This window comes from Marmota marmota, unplaced genomic scaffold, assembly GCF_001458135.2.
Source record: "Marmota marmota marmota unplaced genomic scaffold, marMar, whole genome shotgun sequence".
In the NCBI taxonomy this organism is placed as follows: Eukaryota; Metazoa; Chordata; class Mammalia; order Rodentia; family Sciuridae; genus Marmota; species Marmota marmota.
This window is the reverse complement of record NW_026000016.1, coordinates 5,657,710-5,676,541: the sequence shown is the minus strand read 5'-3', so window position 1 is coordinate 5,676,541 and position 18,832 is coordinate 5,657,710. Positions and strand designations below refer to the sequence as shown.

General features: G+C 36.0%; 1 protein-coding gene across 2 annotated transcripts in view; it reads left to right on the top strand.

Annotated features, from left to right (window-relative positions):
- Positions 1–18,832, top strand: part of Ccny (cyclin Y) — a 197,593-nt gene that overhangs the window by 20,153 nt on the left and 158,608 nt on the right. The window lies entirely within an intron of this gene.

The following is an 18,832-nucleotide window of genomic DNA, read 5'->3' as shown; positions in this document are numbered from 1 at the left end:
TTGGGATTTTGATTGGCATTGCATTAAACCTATAGAGAACTTTTGGTAATATCGCCATTTTGATGATGTTAGTTCTGCCTATCCATGAACATTCCTAGCAACAGCTTTTCTAGCAGCTGCTAGTTTGGATTGTTGCCCTTCAGAGCTTTAATGCTAGTTTTTTACATGCCTTATATATATTCCACTAATGATATTCTTAAAGTAATGTTAAACACATGATCTTGGTACTAACATACTCATTGTGAACCCAGCCTATTGCAAAAATGGAATCCTTTTGTAATACTATCTGTGGAATATCAGCACAATATAACTCTCTGGGAGTAAGTGGGATTTTTTTTTTTTTTTTGGTTAATAGGTTAAATTTTTAGTAAACCACATGCCTATTTTCAGTTAACACTGGTAATACAGTTGCAATATGTGGTACAGTTTATCAGTTCATAACTACTATGACACATGAGAATTGCATGTGGAATATTTAATAGACTTTTTCATGTTAAGTTTTCTTATTTTGAGTTTTTACTTTATACTTGTATTAATAACTAAATAAGTAAAAAATGTTTTAAATTGACACCTGATTATTGAGTGCATTTGGTGGATTAAAACTTCTTAAAAACATATATCTTGGCAGCTCCATGTCTAGAAATTTTGGTAATGAGTGCTAGAAAAACTAATAGCTTTAATGGGAGAATGGGGAATGAGAAATGTAGAAATATCCAAGGTTGAAGCCAAAAGTGAGGGGAGTGACCAAATGGTAAAATTTTTGTACTCATTTACTACCTCCTAAAAATGTAACCTGTTTTTAGGATTTAAATCACTAAATTAATATGTATCCTTGCCAAATGTCATGAGGGTCACATTTGTTCTAAGAGTGATTTTTTAAGGTCTTTATACTTCACCTTATATTTGTCAGCATCATTTCTCTGTTTATTCAAGAACTTATGGGGGTAGAATGTCAGCAATAAATCAGCAATAAGACCCTTGTAACAGGGTCTAAAAGGAAAGTTGGAAACAAAGCCATTGCTATATTTTTATAACACCCTTAACTTCTAAGTCTTCCAGTGAATTTTAGGCCCAAAGATTCCTATGTATTACCCACCCCATGTTTTGTGCTGTCAACTATATTAACTATTATTTAAAAGTTAAAATTATTTGGTTTGTGATTCATTCTTCCATATGACATTGGGCACATTTATTTTAAAACATGTTCCTGTTAATATGACTATCTCATTGTCTTTTTTGAGAGAAAAATAGAGAACAACAAATCTTTATGATAAACTTAAAAGAAAAAAAAAGAAAAATGGTTCAAACCTCAAGATAAGGGTTCAGACTGTAAGAAGGGAGGTTGAAAAGCTCAGGAAGAAGAATATGGGTAGGTCAGTGCTTCTGTCCTATGAAAATGGGGAAGGGACTGAGGGAAGGGAGAATGGGAGGCAGAATTCTTTAAAATATAATTTCTTGGAAAGAAAAAGGATTAGATTTTTTCCATTGCTGACCTAATAGATTACCACAAGTTAGTGACTTAAAACAACACACACTTAAAAATTTTTTAGTGCTCTATATTGGGGGCCTGACACAGGTCTCAGGGGGCAAAAATCAAGCTGTCAGTAGGCTGTGCTCCTTTTGTAGACTCTTCAAAAAGGAATTGTAACTGTGTTGATAGGTGTAGCAGGTTCTTAGAATTAGGAAGGGACAAAAGGTGAAGATGTGAAGACTATGACAGGTGCACGGAATGGAGCCTAATAAATGCAGAAATTGAAGTGCTCAGTTTGCCTGTTTATGTTTGTGACAGTTTTGTGGGAAGCTAAGAAGCATAGTGAGGCAACAGGAGAAAAAGACAGTAATGAAGAAAATAAAAGAGGGATAAGAAGAGAGAGTCAGGGAGGGGGACAACAATGTCTCCAGAGCCTTATAGGCACTGGTGACAGAACTGAAGTTGAAAGAAGTTTTGCATAATTGGGTGGGGACAGGAAAGCTATTCTTGTATTGTATCTCAAAAACTCTTGGGGTGGTTTTTAAATCTGAGTTCCTGTAGTACATTCTGACCTCAGTGAAGAAAGGGACTGTCTGTTAGCTCATTATCCCCTCAACTAGCATAGCAGTTCTCAAACTTTTTGTTCTCAGGACCGACCTCATTTATAGTGTTAAAAATCATAGAAACACAGGTTGTAGGAACATAAAATGCTACTCAGCACTATGGGAAGTAGTTTGGTGGGCTTCTCAAAAATTCAGTATATGCTGCAGAGAATTGAGAACATGTTCATAGCAGCATTATTTATAATAGTCAAAAGGTAGACTAACCCAAATGTCTGGGTTGAATGGACAAACAAAATGTGTCCTGTGGAATATTATTTTGTCATAGAAAGAAGGGAACTACTAATACCTTCTACAACATGGATGAACCCTAAAAACTTCATGCCAAGTGAAAAAAGTCAGCCACAAAAGGCCATATATAGATGAAATGTTCAGAGTAGAAAAATTATGGAGACAAAGTAGGTTGGTGATTGCCCGTGGATGGGGGAGAGGAGGATGGAAGTGGTGGAGGATGGGGATTCGGCTTCTGTTTAAAGTGATTAGTGAAATTGCATGGTAATGGAGGGAGATCCTCATTGTTATACAAAATTACATATAAGAGGTTGTGAGGGGAATGGGAAAATAAATAAGGAGAGAAATGAATTACAGTAGATGGGGTAGAGAGAGAAGATGGGAGGGGAGGGGAGGGGAGATAGTAGAGGATAGGAAAGGTAGCAGAATACAACAGTTACTAATAGGGCATTATGTAAAAATGTAGATGTGTAACCGACGTGATTCTGCAATCTGTATTTGGGGTAAAATTGGGAGTTCAAAACCCACCTGAATCAAATGTATGAAATATGATATGTCAAGAGCTTTGTAATGTTTTGAACAACCAATAAAAAAAAAATAAAGTGATTAGTGGTGATGATTGTACAGCCTTGTGAATATACTAAAAACTATTAAATTGTTCACTTAAAAAAACAATTTTAGTTATAGATGGACTTGATACCTTTATTTTATTTATTTATTTTATGTAGTGCTGAGGATCAAACCCAGTGCCTCATATGTGCAAGGCAAGCACCTCAGCTCCAAATTGTTCACTTTTAACTGGTGAATTTTGTGGTGTGTGTGAATTATATCTCAATTAAAAATTCTTGACACAATGGAGCTTTACTCAGTCACAAAGAAGAATAAAATTCTATCATTTGTTGGTAAATGGGTAGATCTGGAGAACATCATTTTGAGTAAAATAAATCAGATGCAGAGCTGGGCGTGGTGGCACACACCTCTTATCCCAGTGGCTTGGGAGGCTGAGACAGGAGGATCGCAAGTTCAAAGCCAGCCTTGGCAAAAGCAAGGCACTGAGCAACTCAGTGAGACCCTGTCTCTAAATAAATAGAAAGTAGGGCAGGAATGTGGAGTTCAATCACTGGCTCCCCCCACCCCCAATCAGACACAGAATATCTAGAGTTGCCTGTTTTCTCTTGTACTTAGAAGTTAGTGAGTGTTAAGGAATTAAAAAATAATAATAATAAAAATAGAAGGGAGAATAGTAGAGAAGAGGAAAGGGAATGATGGGGCTTGGGAGAGGGATAGGAAAGGGTAGGAATAGCAGAATGAAATGAACCAAGCTATATCATGTGCATGTATGAACATATCACAATGAATTCCACTTATCTGTATAAGTATAGTGTACCAATTAAAAATTCTTGAGCACCCCAAGGAGTTTTTATGTCTAGATATTTATCATAGTATAAAATTGAGAATTTAAAAATAGCATTATAACATACCAGTATATATTAATATGGCATTTTTAAAGTTAAAAAAACTGATATTGCCAAAATAAAAAATACAATGAGAGAATTTTTTATGTCTTTATTATCTGGTTAATAAAAGACAGTGAGAATCTCATTTGTGTTTCAGTACTGAGTCTTTTGTGATACATTGCTTTGGTTAAAATATATGATACAAATCCAACTTTATACAGATGTGGTTGGAAAAGGAAGGAGGATTGCATTATAGCCTTTTAGATAATGTGGATATTCGTTGATACATCAGAACTTGACAAATGGTAGTTTGTTAAAGCTAGTTGCAGTTTGAACAAAATCATTTAAAAATGTATTTATCTAGCTTGTACTTTGAGTGATCTTTTATCCCTGCAAGATTTTATAATTATCATGCTTCCTCATTTAGAAAAGAGCTGGTTCACTGAGTTATGCAGATCTTTTAAATATTGACACATTTCATTAGTTGTCTAGCTACCTAAAAATCACATTTGTTAATATCATCACTGATCCCATCAGAAAACTTTGGGAAGCATTCAGTGAGCTCATGGTGGTAGATAGTGTTTTCAGTTATTTTAACTTCTGTGTGGTAAATGTGATTGGCTTTTGTGGATGTGATCTTGAATGTTTTATAATATAACAGAAATAAAGGATTTTGAGGGCAAAATTTTGTCTGGTATTAACCTTTTATACAGGTAACTTCCTAGTAGGGGTTGACTTTGTCCTCTGTGGTTGCTTCTTTATGTGAGAGTAGAGTATGTGTGTATGGAGAAAAGTGAGGTGGGTGGGTTTGTTTTGTTTTAGTGAACTAGTAACTTCAGGGTAGAGAGGAAGGGGGAGTTAGGAGGAGAATGGAAGAGCAAAGCTGAGTGTTGGGGGAGAGAAACGGGCCTCCTGTTCCAGGGAATCTGTTTAGGTACTTCCAGGTCTTGCTCATTTTGATCCTTACCTTGAATCCTACCAGTTAGACTGGGAGAGTATATTAATTATTACATTTGTTTTATAGATGAAAAAAAGCAAGACTCAGAAATGTCAGTTGAATTATCTAAAATCTTATGGTTGGCTAGTTAGAATGTGCACCAGTCCTTAGACCTGTCTCCTGATATGTGCTGATGTGTTTGTAACCACAAAGGTCTTGTTTTATTAAAAGACAAAATGGAGGCTTCTCATGGATAGAGCCAAAGGAATCTTTGGGGAAGTTGATGCATCATATGGCTACCTTGGATCAGATGAAGGTCTAATGGCAATATGCAGGGTCTTTCACTTTGGGACGCTTGGACTCTGCCCAAAGTTTGTTCATATGTCAAAGACTGATGAGATCACACAGTGCAAGAGGAGATCTGGAAAGGCTAATTCCATGTAATAGAGGCTTTCTGGGGGAGAGCAGGGCAGGCCCTAGACTATGTACAAAAGTATCTTGAGAGAGTAGAGAAGAAACTGTCTTGGCTGTATTCTGATGGGGTGGTGGTGGTAGGGCTGGACTGCTGAAGGCTTCTTCCAGAGCTTCCTGCCTAGACTTAGATGTTTTGAACTTTTTCCATCTGCCAAAGGAAGGGGAAGATGGGGGGGTGGTAGGGTTTGAAGGCTGTCAAGCATTCAGACATTAGAAATAGAGTCAGACTTTGTCTTATTGCCGGAGATGTCTATTCTCCGGGGACCTAATAACTAGAATTTTGATTCTAAGTTAGTGCTTAGATAGAGGAGCAACGGGAGTGATGAAGTAAGTTACTGGCAGGACTTGTTGACATAGCTACAGTTTTAATTCTGCATGATTTCAACCCTGCACGTGCTATAACTCCACTTTAACTGAGTGAGATTGTTAGATGTTGGGGAAAAAATGAAGCAAGGGGAGGAAGATAAAGTAGTGCAGAAAAGGCCACAAATGAGTAACACTGCTTCTTTTGATGAGAAATCTCTTGCAGATCACTGTCCTCTGTCTCCCCAGCTGTTTTACCCTGAGATTAAGTAGGAAAAAAATTAACCTTGCCTGTCAGTTGATTGATTTGAATCCTGTCCACCATAGAGGAGGGGAATCATAACCATTCCCTTTAGAAATTTAGTGCTTCTAAGGTGTCCCTAAAGGAGTTCACATAGCTTGGTGAAGAAATGTGAACAAATCAATGGATTGTATGGAAGATTGCTTTGTGATAGAGGAAGGTTTAAACATGGAAAATTGTCTAAGGTATTCGTTAGGTAGTACTTGGAAGATAATTTTTGGAAGCAGGACATGAATTCTAACAGATCACTATTTTGCTTTGTTTCTTCTTGTTTTCTTTTGGGGGAATTTCAACCCAGAGACTCACACTTCCTAGGCAGTCGCTCTACCACTAAGCTATACTCCCAGCTCTGCTTAGGTGTTTTTAATATTAAGGCCACTGGCCGGTCAGGCACTGGTCCTAGGTCATTGAAAACTTAGATCTGGTAGTGCTGGTCCTATTTTGGTTTTGATTTTGTTATGAATACCTGGAATCAGTCCGACTTCCAATTATTGAAGCTTTTATGTGCAGGGTATTAAGTATTTAATCCTCTAGGATATGAATGGTGGCAAAGCATATTTCTGAAATGTCCTTCCCTTACTCTTTCACTCCTTATTATGCCTGGAAATTGAGCTCTCTTTCTAATCCTGGATATATAATAGGTTCTCGAAAAGATCAAGGCAACCTTAGAGATCATTATTTCTCCTGTGTCTTAAGTGTAAGGAACCTAAACAATTAGCTTCAAACATTTATTTTGAAAATTTCAAAACTAAGAGAATAGTACGTGAAACCCTATTATTCATCACCCAGATTTAATAATTTTAAGATATTACCAGGTATAATTGTTCTGTGTAGAACACTCAACTGTGCTTTACTTTTCCTATATTACAACAGCCCCATGGGGATAGATACTATTGTCTCTACATCTTGAAAATGAGAAAACTGAAAGGCCCAGAGAGGTTAAGAAGTTTGCAGGTCACACCATCAGCAGCAGCCAACATTCAAAACCTGTGTCCTTACTGTCTACACTGCACTGCCTGCAAGTTTTGAAGCTTGTTTAATGTATATGATAAGCTGAAGTTGGATCAGGAAATCTGACTACTTCATTGTCTTTTGTATGAGTATTTCCTCCTTGACTTTTCTGTTATTTTTTTTTTTAAGAGAGAGAGAATTTTTTAATATTTATTTTTTAGTTTTCGGTGGACACAACATCTTTATTTTATTTTTATGAGGTGCTGAGGATTGAACCCAGCGCCCTGCGCATGCCATGCGAGCGCGTTACCGCTTGAGCCACATCCCCCAGCCCTTGTTATTCTTTTTGTACCAATTTTCTGGGCTTGAGGCCTGAGTGACATTTTTAACCCCGATGGACAGACTGTAGTATGAGAAGGGTGTGGGTGTGTGTGTGTTTGGGGGTGTGGGAGTCTGTTCTAGTGGAGATGATAGAGGTTCATTGTCTGTAGAAAATTTAGTAATAATAAAACTACCCAAAAGCCTGCTTCCATTTCCTAATAGGTCAGTAATGAAATATTCCTCCCCGCTTTTTTTGGCTATCTAAATAATTGCTATGGTGACTTGAGTTTTAATAATGTATTTGTAAGCCTCGGATGGTCACTTTGATTATTTATGTTTTGATTGATAAGTATATACTACTTGGAAGTTAGATCAGATAGTCCTAATTACTCAGTTGGCCCCCAACACTGGGGAGCTCAGGTGTACATACTCATTTTTTTTTTTAACATATATAAATGGCTTTTAGTTTTTAAATTTTTTTCTTTTTTAGTTTTTACTATTTTATTCTTTGTAGATATACATGATATTCTTTGTAGATATACAGTAGAGTATATTTTTGCATATTATACATACATGGAGTATAACTTATATACTGGTTGTATATTCATTTATGAATGTAGGAAAGTTATGTCTGATTCACTTTACTGTCTTTCCTAGTCCCATCCCCCGCTCCCTTCCCTTCATTCCCCTTTGTCTAATCCAAAGAACTGCTATTATTCCCTCCACCCCTTTTATGCACTCATTTTGAAAATGAGTTTTTAAGAGTTTTAAAATATTCCAACTTGCTTAGGATATTCACTTTTTGTGCATTTAGCCTCTGCTGTACTATATATTTCTATGTTGAAACAATGGATTTAAATAATAGTGGTGTTATTGATGATTATTATAATTCTTTCATTCTGTGCAGCCGTTTAGAGTTTTTGTCCATATTTTAAAATTAAAACAGTAAAAATGGAGTGTGAATTTTGAAGTATACTTTTATTTGGGTAAATGCAAATTTTAGTCCATATTGAAATATTTTACTGAATTTACATATCTATAAAATCGAAATTTATCACTTTAAAGATGTTAACTGATTGTTTTAAGATGAAAGAACAAGTCAAGAAATAATAGTTATTTTTAAATTTATTTTACTTTTTGGTACTGGGGATTGAATCCAGGAGCATTCCCAACCCTTTCTTAAATTTTATTTTGAGACAGGGTCTCTCTGAGTTGCCTTGGCTGGCCTCGAAATGGTGATCTTTCTGCCTCAGTTTCTGAGTAGTTGGGATTGTAAGCATACATCTTGCTTATCAGTTATTATTGATTTTTATGTAACCATTTCTGAAAATACTGTTTTTCTAAATACCAGGAGGCTATATATTAAGGATCCTTCCTAAGTATTGGATGTGCAAGGTATCCCAGTGAAGGCAGATGCTTTTTCTATGATTTATTTTTTTCCCTTTTTATTGGCACATTATAATTATAATATATGACAGTTGGATTTGTTATAATATATTCATAAATGCACACAATAAAACATTAAAATTTGATCATTTCCATTCCCCAGAAACCCCCCCCCCCAATCCCCTTATTCTATTCTACTGGTCTCCCTTCTGTTTTATTTTTTTTTTAATTTGTTCTGATTAGTTATAAATGACAGTAGGATGTATTTTACATTGTACACAAATAGAGTCTGTGATTCATTTTAAAAAATATATTGTTTACTTGTCAGTGGATCTTTATTTTATTTATTTATATATGGTGCTGAGAATTGAACCCAGTGCCTCACACACACTGGCAAGTGCTCTACCACTGAGCCACAACCCCAGCCCCTCATTTATTTAAGTGAACAGATTAAATTCTTTCATAGAAAGTGATACATAGCCATTACTTGTATTGAGGGATTACTCTGTCAGAAAAGACTAGTACTTTGATATACCTTTGTCTCACTTTGTCATTTGTTAGGCTACTCTCAGGCCTTTCTGCAGTGTTGACAGACTATGAGAGTAGTGAGGGCACCAACAGGGTTGCAAGGGTGGCTTCATGTCTTATTCTGGAGGGTGGGATGGTGAAGACCTAGGGGTGGCAGGACCTCAGCTGGAGTTCCAGCTTCTCTACTCTTTTTCTGCTGTCCCTTAAGGCAGTGGTTTCTAACTGATTTTGCCTCCTTGGCACATTTTCTTAAGATCTGGAGACATTCTTTTTTTTAATATTTATTTTTTAGTTATAGATGGACACAATATCTTTACTTCATTTTTATGTGGTGCTGAGGATCGAACCTGGTGCCTCACGCATGGTAGGCGAGCACTTTACCTCTGAGCCACAACCCCAGGCTGGAGACATTCTTAATTAAAACTGGACAGGGTTTGCTACTGATATGTGGTGAGTAGAGGGCTGCTGTTGAATCTTGAATCTCATATGGTACTCGGGATGTCTTCCTACCCCACAACAAAGACTTATTGGCCCCAGATGTCAATGATACTGTAACTTGTAGTATCTTTCTGATAGGATTATTGTGAAAACCATGGGAGCTAATAGATTTAAGAGCTCAGTAATATTATTACCTAATGATTTAACTTGTTGAATATAAAATTCAAAGGATGAAAAACCTGCTATGAAATACTCAAGACCAGTAGATTTGACATAATGTGGGTATTATTTATATTCTTAGTATTAGAAATGAATAACAATGCCTAGAATAATGATGTTTTATTTTTATTTTTTTAATTTTTAATACCTTTATTTCATTTATTTATTTTTATGTGGTGCTGAGGATTGAACCCAGGGTCTCGCACGTGTGAGGCGAACGCTCTACCACTGAGCCCCAGCCCCAGCCCTAGAATAATGATCTTGAATCAATATCTCAGTGTTTTGAGAATTACCATAAAGTAGGAAATTTAGCTAGATACCACGTAGAAATATTTTCAGTAGAAAACAATGTTTTCGGCCAAATATTTGTCAATGTTTTTTTAACTTGTCTGATCACAAGTCCCTGCTGTGCTAATTAGACTATATGATCTCTTGAAGATATTTACTGTGTCAGGGAATCCTCAATTTTAATAGTATTCTTAGGTGATTCTTAAGACCAAGCAAGTATGAGAAACAGTTCTTTTAGGTAGAAGAAGTATCCCTTTTCCCATCCCCAAGGTGGCATCTCTTTACAATTCTCAGGATGGCCTTGAACTCCTGGACTCAAGTGATTCACCTTCAGCCTTATGAAAAGCTGTGACTCTCTAGGGCTATGCCACCTTTACAATTCCTTATTGAATAACTCCGGGAATTCCTAGCTTAGAGTAAAGCTGGTTTCTTTTAACACTTTAATGAAGCTTTAATGTGGTAAGTTACATCCTGCATTATGGGGAGTTGGAGTAAAAATACAGTAAGTGCCGTTTCCCAAACTTATTTTACTATCCTCTTTTATTTAAACAGTAGCAATTTGATGTTCAGTAGATAAGATACTCTGAAACAATCAATTACAACAATTCCCTTCCTACAAATTCTAATTAAAGGATGGGAAGGTTTTTCTGTTAGTATTTTAGCAGAATAGTTACTCAGCTTTGTACTGCTCCAGAAGATAAGCAGATGGGAGTGACCCTGCAGTGGTGGGGTGGGGTTGGTATGTGTCATGACTCACAGAGGAGTTGAATATGCATTGATTTCATCTGGGCCTACACTCATGCACTGAGATGGCTCCAGGCCAGTCTTTTTTTTTTTCCCCCTAGGCCAGTCTTGTGCATATGGCCTGTTCTCATTCCCAGGGAGCACATAAGCTAGGGCACTTTCAAGTTAGTGGGGAGAGCTTTCTTTAGAAAGCCCTTCTCTGGGCTCGAGGCAGCAGTTCTGTACTCTGTGGATTCTGTTGGCTCCTCAACTGATGCACTGGGAGGGCTGTTTAATTTCTCCCCTAAATCAACATCCATGTTTGTCTCAGGAAGTTCCTGCCACTGTTCAGATGACTTATTAATTCCTTTTGGGCACTACTTCAGCTAAGAGCAATAATATCTAGGAACTCGCATGAATGTACAATGATCCATGGGCCTTTGTTCTCCACCGTGTGGATTGAGCTCATCTCTATTTTACAGTGGCAACAAGATAGAGCAGAGACCCAAGTAGGTCTACTGATAATTGATAGTCGCTAACATAACAATCTGGTTATTTTTATATTTCGCTCTTGTAATTTGAAAATGTTAAATCTGAAGAATGTAAATATGTATTTAAATTTTGGAATATTAACAATAAAACCTGTAGGTGTAGTTTATTCTTTTTAATGCTATATAGTATCCAGTTGTATCCTTCTATCCCATTTTACCTGTTCTCATTTTTTTCTAATTTCTCACTAATGCAAATAATGACTCCATGAATACTTTACAACATATCTCTGGAAGTACTGGGTAATAATGGAATTTCAAAATTTTGTGAAATATATGTAAACTTAGAACACTTTTATTCTTATCCTTTTTAATACTAATTGGCAGATAGTCATAAACCAAGATTAGGAAATGGGAATGGTCTGCCTCTCCCCTTTTTGCTGGCCATCAAAAGCAACAACATCAAGAACAAACCAATGTCTTTAGAAAGTCTTAAAGCAAGTATAAAGCTGACTGGAAGTCAGTCCACTTTTTCTTTTTTTATTTATGTGCCTGCTGTATTGAAAAGTGCTAGTTCTAGGACTCCCCCGAGGCAATCTTTTGTTGGTCTGGGTTCCAAATAATTGCTGTGGAAACTGTTGAGGTTTTTGTCTTACTTAAGTAAACATTGTTTTATATGGAGGTTAGATATTGTATAGTTTGTGTCATGTATGTGTATACAACTATTCTTCATGTTAGAAAAGTAAGTCCATGGTGATTTGTGATCTTGATCTCCCTTTATATGTAGTTTGTATCTCCCAGCCCTGTGGTATGCTTGTGGTACTGCTGTGCTCAACAGCTGATTCCAACATACAACCTTAGCTCAGCATTTCTAATTTTGTCTCTCTTGAGACTTCTGGAATTTAATTTGTGTTTAAAATTTAAAACAATGAAACAACCTAAGTTGTAATTTTGTTGTTTGGTACTTTCAAATTTTAGTTTCTGTGTGAAATAGTTTTGTATTAATATATGCCCCCAGGAGCAGAATTTGAGAATTAAGTTTACTGTACATTTTTACCAACACCTGATACTTCTTTATTTCTTTCTTTAAATTTTTATTTTTTTATTTTTGCACTTTTGGGGATCTTACCCAGGACCACTGGTACTTATTTTTAAGCAATTAAAAATTTACTTTTACTGTTATATTCCTAAAAGATAAAAAAGTTTTAGAATCCAGTTGTGTTTTGTAATGTGCATTATCAAAACATTTAGTGTTGGATATTGGGGTTGTTTGGTAAAGGAGAAAATTATTATTATTATTATTTTCTGAGAATGAGATTTTTAGTTACTTGGATTGAGAATGTCAATGTTCTTTGCTGAGCACTTGAAAGAGAAAACATCAGCCTTATATTGTCGATTCCAGTGAGCTTGAAGACATAATTTATTGGGAATACATGTGAATCCTAACATCATTACATTTCTGTGTTGGTGTTTCGTGTGATTTAAGTGTCTTGTTTCTATCCCAGCAATCTGAAGTGAGAATTAGAGGGGTAGAAATTGGTTGTGCTTTAGGGACTCTAGATGTATAATTCCAATTAGATTTAGGTGAAAATCGTGTCATGTTCCTGTGAAAGAAGAGAGCTGGTGACCTGGGATGCTTAACTTCTTACAGGCTGGTTGAGAAGTCATCTCTTACCCTCTGTGAATTTTTCCTTTTTTAAGTCTCTGTATTATGAGAGTCTGGAGCCTGTTATCCTTAGCTGCTATTAACCTGATGTGAGAAAAAAGGCAGATCAGAGTAGAATGGTATCACTAGTAAAGCATGATAGTATTTTTGGCTTGTAGGTCTCCCCCAGGAGAGCTATAAGTGTCATAGTTCTTAGACAATGGCAGGTAAACGGTGGGCCTCTGGTGCTCAACTTAGACTTATGGTTCTTTGATAGTGACAGTCTAGGTAGTATTTGTATTTTGAAGCTTTAAAAGTTAATTATATATTGCAGTATCCTTTTATGCCAGTTTCCATCATGAATATGGTACTTTATTTTTGGCTTTTACTGTATGGGAATGCAGGTTTAGCTAACTGGATGGCTGGAGAGTGCATAGAGTGATGACTTTGGTGAGTGCTTTTTGCATTGTGTGGCCTTCCAGTATTGTCAGACTTGAAGGGAATTCTAGTAGATTCTTGGGAACTCATCTTAATATGATAATGGTTTCTTTGGTAGGATTGATTCTGTATGGACAGTTCATTCTGTAGATAATGTCAAAATCCTTTAATTGATTTTTAATAATTTAGGCTAGTGAAACCTGTGCTTTTGTTGTGTTTTTTTTTTTTTTTTGCATGGGGTTGGGATGGGGATAGTTCTCTGAAAGCATCAGAATGAAAAGCTGGCAGTTACCTAAAGTGCAGTATTGCTTTTGTTTATCTTCATGTTTCCTAAATAAAAGTCTTTGGCCCCTTTAGTTGTTTCCTGCTATTGACTTGGATACATACTCAGGAGTGGGATTGCTGGATCATATGGTAGTTGTATTTTTTATTTTTTGAAGAACCTCAGTACTGTTTTCCATAATGACTGTATTAATTTTTCATTCCTACCAGCAGTTTAAGGATTCCCTATTCTCTGCATCTTCCCCAATATTTGTAATTTTTTGTCTTTTTGATAATAGGCCTTCTAACAGTAGTGGATGATGTCTTATCGTGGTTTTAATTTACATTTCCCTGATGATTAGTGGTGTTAAACATTTGGCCATTTGAATATGTTCTTTTGAAAAATGTATATTCAGTTTCTTTGCCCACTTTTAAATTGGGTGTTTTCTTGCCTTTTGATTACATTTAAGAAATTACAACTCCACCAGAAAACTTCTAGAACTCATAAATGAATTCAACAAAGTAACGGATATAAAATTAACACCCATAAATCAATTGTGTTCCTATACATTAGTGATGAATCAACTAAAAGAAAAAATAGGAAAACTATCCCATTCACAATAGCCTAAAGAAGAAAATTAGGAATCAATCTAACAAAAGAGATGAAAGACCTCTACAATGAAAACTATAGAACACTAAATGAAGAAATTGAAGACCGAAAGATCTCCCATGTTCTTGGATAGGCAGAATTAATATTGTCAAAATGGCCCTATCTACCAAAAGTGCTATACAGATTTAATGCAATTCCTATTAAATTTCCAAGATGTTCTTCATTGAAATAGAAAAAGCAGTCCTGAAATTCATTTGGAAAAATAAGAGGTCCAGAATACCCAAAGCAATCCTTATCAAGAAAAGTGAAATAGGAGGCATCACAATATCAGACTTAAATTATACTACTGAGCTATAGAAACAAAAATGACATAGTATTGGCATCAAAACAGACACAAAGACCAGTGGAACAGAATAGAAGACACACAGGAAAAACCCACATAAATACAGTTATTCATACTAGATAAAGGTGCCATAAACATTCATTGGAGAAAACATAGCCCTTTCAAGAAGTGGTGCTGGGAAAACTGGAAATCCATATGTGGCAGAATGAAATTGAGCCCCTCTCTGTCACCCTACACAAAACTCAACTGAAAGTGGATCAAGGACCTAGACATTAGACAGAGACTCTGTGCCCATGAGAAGAAAATGTTGGCCCAACTTTTCATCACGTAGGTGTAGGAACTGACTTCCTCAACAAGACTCCTAAAGCACAAAAGGTAAAATCAAGAATCAATAAATGGGATGGATTCAAACTAAAAAGCTGCTTTACAGCAAAGGAAACAACCTAGAACATGAAGAGAGAACCTACAGAATAGGAGAAAATCTTTGCCACCTATATCTCAGAGCATTAATCTACAAGATATAAAAAGAACTCAAGAAACTTAACACACACATGCACACAAAAAATAAACCAATCAATACATAGGCAAAGGAATTGAACAGACACTTCACAGAAGAAGAAATATGATCAGTCAACAAATATAAGAAAAAATATCAACATCTCTGGCAATTAGAGAAATGAAGCTTAAAACTACACTGAGATTTCATCTCATTCCAGTCAGAGTGGCAGTTATCAAGAATACAAGTAACAATAAATGTTGGTGAGGATATGAGGAAAAAGGTACACTCATAGATTGCTGGTAGGACTGCAAATTGGTACAACCATTCTGGAAAGCAGTATGGAGTTTTTCAGAAAACTTGGAATGGAACCACCTTTTGACCTAGTTATTCCACTCCTTGGTATATAGTCAAAAGGACTTTAAATCAGCATAATATAGTGATGTGGCCACATCAGTGTTTATAGAGCTTAATTCACAATAGCTAAGCTATGGAATCAACCTAACAGTAGAATGAATCAGACATATCTTTCCTATGTTCATATATGAATACACGACCAGTGTAACTCCACATCATGTACAACCACAACAATGGGGAGTTACACTCCATGGTGTGTAATACGTCAAAATAATTCTTTTATGTGTAACTAAAAATAACAAATAAAAAATACAAAACAAGATAATTACGGCAAGTGATCTATTTCTTTTCTTTCTCAGGATGTTGACTTCTTTCCCCCTTTATTGTCCTGAAGAGCTGAGGAGCTCTCAAAAGAAAACATAAGATTAGAATGATGGTTCTTAGGCCCATGGAGGACAGAAATGAAGAGGTTACTCTACACTTACAGTAACCAAGAAACTCAAGAAACCCTAGGCTGAAATAAGATTTTTTTTTATTCAGTATTCTGTTTGGTGCAGAGGTAGGACAAGGATGGGGAGAAGGCTTTCATAAAGTCCATTTATTCCACATGAAAAATAGGATGTCAGGTGATAATCCTAAGAAAAGGTGAGTAAAGAGATTAAGAAGAGGGAGGAGGGAATATACATGTACACGTTTCCTTAAAAGTGATTATATACATACAGTTTCCTTGTTTGTTAAAACTTATTGTGGCCAGTTTTTCAGAGTTTTTTTCCAAAAAAGCAAGAATAAATCTATGGAGTTTATATAAATAAATTTAGTAGTTAATGCACATAGAATTAAACATTTTCCTCCTGAGTATTCTGGCTGCTGGGATCCACAATTTAGTATTTAAAAGCCACAGATGGTTGATGGATTCTGAATGTAGCTTTAGAATTCCACAGTGGAGTGTAGCTTTCATGAAACTAATCAAATCAGGTGTGGCCCTTGCTCATTTGGCCTCAGACCTGCCCAGGTTTTGCTCCTCTGAGTCATCTCAAGTAAGCAAACAAATACAGGACTTGTACCCTGGGGGAAGCAACCCCTTTGTGCTTGTTCATGGTCTCTAATATTTCAGAATGTGGCCTTACAGATAACTGTGGGGCTCTTTTGACTCCTCATGAGAGCAATTCCAGAGGATCCCTTTCTGGCTTCAGACGAGTCTGCAGTTTTTCCTGGTATCACATTGTAATGTTACATTCCATCTGTATTTATAGAGTATCTCAGAGTAGACATTTCAGAAGGCCTGCAGAAGTATTTGCATATGTGGCACTTATGCCAGCAGAGTGGTAGTACTGGCCATTTTGGTATAAATGGGCATAACCTTGTATTTGTCAGTAGTTTGTCTCCCAAATCACAGCTCTTTTGACTGGTCAGTATGTGAAGGATGTTTTACAGGCAGGCACTGGAGACTTAATCTAACATGGTGAATGTGTATAATTTAGTTTGTTTATGCATCAAGCTGTAGGTTGATGTCCTTGATCTCCTTGTGAAGTATGGCTGATGAAATATTTGTAAGAATGAGTGTTCTCTTTTGACATATAAATAATAGCATTTGCTTACTAAAGGACTGTGTATTTTCTACTGCAGACTTAGTGGCTTAAAACAATACAGATATATTGTAGTTCTATAGTTTAGAAATCTGACATTGGATTGTCACTAGGCTAAAATCAAGAGGTAGACAGTACTGCATTCTTCTATGGAAGCTTTAGGGGAGAATCTGTTTCCTTACCTTCCCCAGCTGCTAGAGTCTGCCTATATTCCTTGGCTGCTGGTCCCCTCCAATCTTCAAAGCTAGTAACCTAGCATATCTTAAGTCTGTTTCTGTCATCACATCTCTTTCTTCTTTTGCTGCCTCCTTCCATTTTTAAGGATTTCATTGGACCCACCTAGATTATCCAGGATAATTTACTTTAAAGTCAGTTGATAGAAACTTTAATGCTATTTGAATTCTTAATCCCTTTTTGCCGTTTTGTAAGGTAATATATAGTTTTCCAGGGATTAGGACATGGTCATCTTTGGAGCCATTATTTTGCTTTCTGTAAGTTTTTTTGTTTTTCCATAGTACCCTGATGTGTACCAAGTTATATAAAAGTGGTCTATTTACATGTATATCACTCCTACTAGATTTCATAAACTCCAGGGCAGCACTATGTTTCATCTTTGAATTACCAGCATTACCACAGTACCTACTGCTCAGTGTTTGCCATTTGGGAATTTCAACTTCCTGATTTTATTTATGAACAAACTGAGAACTAGAGAATTGTAACTTCTATAGCAAAGTAGTGAGAATTCAAAAATCCCTTTTTATCTTGACTTTATAAAGCCATTAAGTGTCAGACTTGGCTCTTCTGTGCTTAGAAGGAAACCTGTGTGTACAATAAGAATACATTATTGTTGTGTGCTTTCATAAAGGCAGCATTTGATATTGGTCATGAGTGTAAAATAAAATAAACAAAATGAATCTATGCTTGTGTATCTGAAAACTGTTTTCCTCTAAACAGAGAATATCACTTATAATAAATCAGCTCAGTATTTAGTAAATGAAAAATCTTATACCAAACATTTATTGGTTTGCTTTTAAGAATTATAATTTCAGAATGTGAGAACTATCAGATTTTGTTTGTACAAAATATAGCATATAAATTAGCACAGAAGCATAACTTGATCTTGCTTTTATCATATATATTTGTATCTGAGTATAGATAAGTTCTTTTCAATTAATTTTCACTTTTTCTACATTTCCTTTTTGATGGCTTCAAAGATTAATAAGTAGGAGACAAACCTAGGCTGGAGAAACACCCCCAAACAGTTGCCCAGTATGCCTGCAGCACCAGCAGACAGTATCCTCACCCCAGGAATAGGAATGCTGAGAAAACCCAATTTAAGATTGGGTTACTTTGAGATGATTTTAAAATACAGTTGCATTTTTGTCGTATCTGTTTTGTTTTTTTGAAATTTATTATATCAAAGCTAGCTGAAAGAAAATAATAGGCTTTCTCAAGTTTTAATTTAAATGCTGGTTGCTTTGAAGATATATCTGCAGATTTGGTTTTGTTTTGAGCCAACAACAGGCAGTAATCAACCAATAAAAGGGCTTCCATACCTTAGAGCCTCTGGAACTTTCTGGGCCCTCATATTTCAATCTCATTTCTCTTTGCTTCCCAGCAGATGCTCAGGGCAGGACTCTACTTCCTTCAGTATTCTTCCGCTCAGCATACCTACCAAATATATCTGAGTCCCTTAGGGCCTTTGTGGTCGGCAATATAGCATAAGGTAGTGGTTTTCAAATTGTTTAGTTTTGGAAGTACTAGAATTATTGTATTTAAAAAAATAGTATCTTATGCAAATATTCAAGATACGTTAAATGAATTAAAAGTAAGACTGCTCAAGTTGAAGCTAAGTGGGAACCCAGAGCCTTCCTTGCTGAGAGATGGAGCCTGAGGCCAAGCATCTAAGGATCTCTGTTAGGAACACAGAACCCAGCCAAAAAATTCTAGCAGAGTAAAA